Genomic DNA, 6,524 nt, shown 5'->3' on the forward strand with positions numbered 1-6,524 from the left:
TTCAGAGTGAAAGGGGTGGAGCACACAGTTTTTGGTTCCACAAAGACAGAATGGAATTGTTTGCGGATGTCACTGATTTTAGTTGTAAAATAGCTCATCGCATTTCTCAGGAGAGGGTTCAACGGGCTCACTGGCAGGGGGACTCAGAACAGAATTGATTGTTTTAAAGAGGATTCTGGGGTTATTACTGTTAGTTGTTCTAGCTTCTTTTACGGTGTGTGGATATTTACTCATTAATTGTTTTAGGACGACCAGTGATGTGCTTTGTCTGTCTTTTTTCCATTTCCTCTCAGCTCTCCTGCGATCTCTTCTTATGTTCCTAGTCTCTTCATTTAACCAAGGCAGGACTGTGGGCTTTAAAACTTTACATCTAGCCGGAGCTATGGAGTCTAAAATGCAAGAGCTATTAAAATTACTAAGCAGCTCCTCAACTGTGCTGCCGTTTTCCTTTTCAGATTCCCAATTTTCAATAAAAGCTTGACAGAAAATCGGGGCAGAGAGTGAGCTCAGAGGGCGAGAGTGGATTTTTTGATAGGTCTATGGTCAGGAAGGAGTGGAATTTGGAACTGCACTGTGATCTGTGACAGGAAATGGTGTTAGGGATACCTGTTCTACATCAACACAGTTTGAGATCACAAGATCCAAAATGTGACCTTTGCTGCGGCTGGGGGATTTTACATGTTGGTTCAGATGAAAAGATTGTAGCAGTTTAATGAAGTCGGAGGCAAGTGGAGAAGAAGTAGGACAACAAACGTGAATGTTAAAATCCCCTAAAATGATGAGCCTGTCATATTTGACCATGATGATTGATAAAAATGTGCAAATTCCTGAATGAAACCAGAAATGAAATAAAACCAGAAACTCAACACAACAACACAGTGACAGGTCAGAGTCACACTGTAACTGATGCTTCACAACAAGTTGTGTAACTTCTGGTGTTTTTCTTTAGAATCAGCCCTCAGGTCTCATGATCAGTGAAATATGAAGGAAGTGTCAGAACCGGTCTGACAGCTGGGTGACTCTGCACTCAGACCTGTTCTATCCACTGTTAACCCATTCATGTCAGTGTTGTGTCAGGTGTCCTGTTTTCAAGGCGTGGTTTCTCTGGAGTTACTTCTTGTTCATTTCCTGACAGACAGCAGCAGATGAGCAGCTCCACACATGAAGCTGGAAACTTCTGGAAGTCAGAGCTGACTCAGCAGGTGAGAATCTGTCAATATCTGATCAGTGATCAGTTTGACCACCTCATTGATTTTACTGCAGTGTAACTGATTGATCTTTATTGTTGTTTAAGTGAAACGTCTGTTCTACAATCGCTCCCTCTCTGAAACTCAGAACAACTTGTCTAAAACCACTTTAAATAGAAAATGTTGGTTTATGCTGAGTTTATCAGATCAGTGTGTTTTTTACTTGTAGTTGAACAAACTCTCAGGTCACATGATCAGTGAGAAATGCAGGGAGTGTCAGAACCGGTCCGACTGGATGACTTTCTGTGATGTTTGTGTTCACTGAGCTGCACAGTTTAAAAAATCCTGAATGTAAATCTTCTTTGTTGTGTGTTAGCAGATTTGTTTTAGGAAACAGTGATTTTATTTTCTGTGTTGTTTCACTGAGCTGCTGATGTTCACAGTTGTGTAAGTATTAGTTTGTATGCCTCTGGCTCTTTGTAAATTAAGATTAACAAAGCAGAAATGATCAAAAATGTCCTCGTCTGTTGAAAATCTACACTTTTACAATGAATATCTCCTTACAAATGATGTAGATGAAGCAATCTACTTATCTCAATCTGGTGCTAAGTTTGTGGACATTATGTCTGCCAAGTTTTTATTTATTTTAATTAAGGGAAACAAGATTACAGAGGGTTTAGTCCAACCTATGTAGACATTTTTAAATGTCTTAAAATTAAATAAAAAAATTTAAATGAAAAAAATTTAAATTTTTTTTTATTTAAAATTTAATGAACCAAACTATATATTCCACGTTTAAGTCACTATTGGTGTTCATCACTTCTATTTACATCAGTTTTTACTTGTATACAAACATTATTACACATCTATAGGTTATAACAGATGTATAAAGCAGATAGGCCACGCCCACCTAATGCTAAGCTAATACCTTGTCAAATATGCAGGTTGATTAGGGTGATTGACACCTCTATCAAAAGGTCAGAACCAGTAGATTTGACAGGTAGTAGTAATATTAGTGCTATACTCACCAAAGAAAATGCATTGTAAGCTAAATGACCGTTGCCACATTCTCCCCCAAAAAAGTCCTCCACAAACATGATAAATGTCTAATCCTAATATTTTTAGTCTTGAATAAACACAGACATGTTGGTCTATCTGAACCAAGCGTTTATTGCCCTCAAATTGTCACGACCTGGAGTTTGTTTATGGGTTAGTTTTCCTGGTTTTGGGTTTTTAGTTTAATCTGTGTTTAGTTATTTTCCTTCTGGTGTTTTGTTTCCCTGGGTTTGTGTTTAGTTCTTGTCTTGTCTTGTGTACTTTGGTAGTCCTGCCCCCCCACCGTGCATTGTCTTGAGTTTTACTTCCTGTGGTTTCCCTCCTTGTGTGATCACCTGCCCTCATGTGTGGTACCTGTGTCTCGTTGTCTTCCCTGGTCCTTGTATATAGTCTGTGTCTTCCCCTCTGTCTTTGCTAGTTCGTCTTGTCCGGTGTGGGGTTTGTTTCTGTCCTTGTCTCGTCCATGCCTTGATCCTCGCCTACCATGCCATGTACTTCTGCCTGACCTCGGGGTGCTCCAGGTAGTTGCTTTGTTCTTATGTGTTTGTTCCTGCCTTTTTACGCCCTGTGCCTGTTTTCCTTTATGTAGTTTTACCACGCTGTTGGTTGTTGGTTATTGTGTTGTTTTGCCTTCCTGGCTTTGAATAAGGAGCTTTTTGTTAGCTGTAACCGCTCTGTGCCTCTGCAATTGTGTCCTCCCCCTGACGAACCCTGACACAAATATGACTGATTATTGCAAATTTACAGAAGAAAGACAGAATATTTTATTACTCGTGAGTTTTTTACTTTTATATTCTTTATATTCTAATTCACCAATATTTATAATATAGCAAAACAACTGTAAGAGTGTCAATTGGTAAAGTCTCAGCTTTCATATGACACCTTGTTTGTGTGACTTGAAGTATCACAGAGCTAGAAATAAGAATGTGGCAAGTGTGTCGACTTTGATATGAGAATTTTATTTTGATGAGTGATGATTGATTTGCATGGTGTTGAAGTTATGTTTGATGTGTGTAAAGATGGCTTATATGTGCTTGTAGTAGAGTTTCCAATGTTTAATTTGATATGCAATGTGATTATTGTTTACATGGTTAGTACAGTGTTATATGGCTTTTATTCTTTGGGTGCATGAAAAAGCCCCCAAATGTGGGTCCCTTGGGGTAGATAGGGTTAAAGGCGTGGTTTCTCTGGAGTTACTTCTTGTTCATTTCCTGACAGACAGCAGCAGATGAGCAGCTCCACACATGAAGCTGGAAACTTCTGGAAGTCAGAGCTGACTCAGCAGGTGAGAATCTGTCAATATCTGATCAGTGATCAGTTTGACCACCTCATTGATTTTACTGCAGTGTAACTGATTGATCTTTATTGTTGTTTAACTGAAACGTCTGTTCTACAATCGCTCCCTCTCTGAAACTCAGATTATATATCCACACATAGTGACAGGTAATTAGTGCATCCTAGTGGTACACATGCGTAATTACAACTGATCCTCACAAATCCATTCGTTCTCTAGTAACCCGCTTTGTCCTGCAGTGCAGGCTCACAGGGGGCTGGAGCCCATCTCATCACAAATCCTTCCAGAGAAATCTACCTGACGTGTGGATGACACTGCACTCATATCTGTTTGATCTACTGTTAACCCATTCACATCTTCAGTGCAATTATCTGAACTCTACAGTATTTTGGACAGGCTATGAACCAACTGAAAGACTTTACAGTGTGTTATTAATATACACACAGACATACAGTACGTGATGTCAAATATCCCCTTCAGTCTGTACATGAGAACATGTGAGGTTAAAAACGTGAGGTCAGTCCTGATCCGGTCCTTTTGGGATGAAATGAAATAAATGATTAAACATTCCAGTCATTAAGTCACAGCATCTGCTCACGTAAACAGCTGCAGCCATTTGAAATCATTTCAGTTATTTTTTGTACACACAGCACCCCATGTTGACAGGAAACATTTCTGCAGATTAAAAAACAAAAAGTAAAATATGATTCAGATGGTTCTAACCTTCATCTGAGTCCAGCTGTGTTTGATGATGCTGATTGGACTTGATGAGGAAAGACACACACCTGTCTGTATAAGACTTACAGCTCACAGTGCATGTTAGAGCACATGAGGAGCATGAGGTCAAAGGTCAAACTGAATCTGACTGTCTGTGGGACCCTTTGTATTTTTCATCAACAGAAAAATGATCCAACCAATTATTGTTTTAAACTGAGACTCACTGGCCCTGGCTCATTTACTGTGATGAACATATATCTGAACACATTTTCATTGACCCACACACACACATTTCTATTATATACAGGATGTTTAGGTCTACTGGACCCAGGCATATAAAAGTGTGAAAAGTGCAGTGTTGTACCCTCATACCTGGGCCTGCTGTTTGACAGTCCCAGGTAGTGAAAGTGATCTCAGTGAGTTGTTGGATCAAATAAATGTAATTATGTGCAATTTCATTAACATTTGTGTGTTTGGTTTTAAAACCTAAACTTAAAATGTAAACTTGTTGAAGCAACACAAACCAACTAAGTCAATTCAACACAACATTGTTGAGTAAACTGAACGCTCACCAACCTGATACCTACACCTGACACCAGGTGGCAGCACTTGGCTGTGTGACATGCACAGTTCCCCTTTGATGAAGTTGTCCAATTTACTTAATATAGTTATGTCAACAAGTTCCACAGAACTTAGTTGTGTTCAATCGAAATAACTAAATTATGTGAAGCTAACAAGACTGTGTTAAGTCGTTTCAACATAATCTGACATTTATTACACTGACACACCTAACACCAACTAAACAGCTCACATTTCTACACTGAAATAAATGTGGATTGATATTTCCTTAAAGAGCTTGTCACGTTTTGCACTCAGAAAGTGCCTGTAATCTTTATTCAGGAGTTTAAATTAATGAGTAAACATTAAATTAGTACATGTTAATTAGTTCCTAAAATATGGACTTGAATTGTGCCTTTATCATGAGAATAAATATATAAATATTTATTTTCAAATGTATTTCTGTAGATTATTTATTGTGATACTATATTTGAAAGATGTCGGCAAGAAAAACACACGAGGAGCAGGAAAAAACAGGACACAGGTGAGACACATTAGGGCCAGCAGGTGATCAGCAGAGGAGACACAAGGAAGTGAAGACACCTGAAACGAGAGGCATGTTAGAACTACATGAAGCTGCTTGGAGGAGCAGTGAAACCTCTTCAGACAACTCTATAACTCTGCAGGTTCTACACTTGATCAGCAGCTACTTCACTTGCAGCTAGTTCAAACTTTGAAGGTCCAGCCACTGTCACTGACGGTGTCTCCTTCTCTGTTTCAGCTGAAGACACAGCTGGACTGATGGCAAAGCCCACTGACCGTGAGTACAGTCTTCTCTCTGTACACCACACACACCTCAGTGCGAGTATTTGGGTTTTTACTGACCTGACCTTTGACCTCTCTGACCTCACAAAGAGGGCAGAGTCCAAAGGTCAGCACCAGTTCCTCTTGAACACACCATAAACCAGCTGATAGACTGATGATCTTTATTCTTTGATTGATCCCAAACTGGGAAATGTCAGGCACTCAGCGTTCTATACACCCTGAAGCCCATCAGTCCTCACAGGACAGAGGGCAGGGGTTCCTGAACGCACCACAGAGGTCATCATCTTTCTCTGCTCTCCTCTCAGACACGCACTTTGTGGATAAACACAGAGCCGACCTGATCCAGAGAATCAGCAACATCGACCCCATCCTGGACCAGCTCTTGGGCTCGGTCATCCAGCAGGAAGCATATGATCGGATCAGAGCTCAGCCCACCAGCCAGGACAAGGTCAGGGAGCTCTACACATTCCTGCAAGCTGGAACAGAGGCCAAAGATAAATTCTACCACATCCTCCAGACGCAGGAGCAGCTGCTCATCGATGACCTCAATAAGAGGTAAGCTCTGTGAGGACACCCAGGCCTGAACACCAGTGTCATCATGAGGGAACAATATATATTCTATATTTTACTCGTGTTACCTTTACTTTTCCCTTCGTTTACATATAAACAGAGTTTTCGGCTCTGAAAGATCTTGAACCCAGGGATCCACATAAAGAAAAGAGACCCGGCCTGTATAGGCCAAAATAGGGTTACAATAATATTCTCATAACAGAATATGTCTTTACATATAGATAAGGACATATAAACACATGTATACACAACCATGTACCATGTAAAACATGGCCTCTCAATGATCATTATAAATATTCTCATTATCAGCTTAACTG

At 40.0% G+C, this 6,524-nt stretch overlaps 1 long non-coding RNA gene across 1 annotated transcript; it reads left to right on the top strand.

The window, feature by feature from the left end:
• Positions 1 to 1,187: 1,187 nt before the first annotated feature.
• Positions 1,188 to 6,088, top strand: LOC114429741 (uncharacterized). The gene is made up of 3 exons (XR_003669905.1): positions 1,188 to 1,202; positions 5,594 to 5,632; positions 5,943 to 6,088. It is a non-coding gene; the product is annotated as an uncharacterized LOC114429741 (long non-coding RNA).
• The last annotated feature ends 436 nt before the right edge of the window (positions 6,089 to 6,524 follow it).

Source organism: Parambassis ranga, unplaced genomic scaffold (assembly GCF_900634625.1).
Source record: "Parambassis ranga unplaced genomic scaffold, fParRan2.1 scaffold_21_arrow_ctg1, whole genome shotgun sequence".
NCBI lineage: Eukaryota > Metazoa > Chordata > Actinopteri > Ambassidae > Parambassis > Parambassis ranga.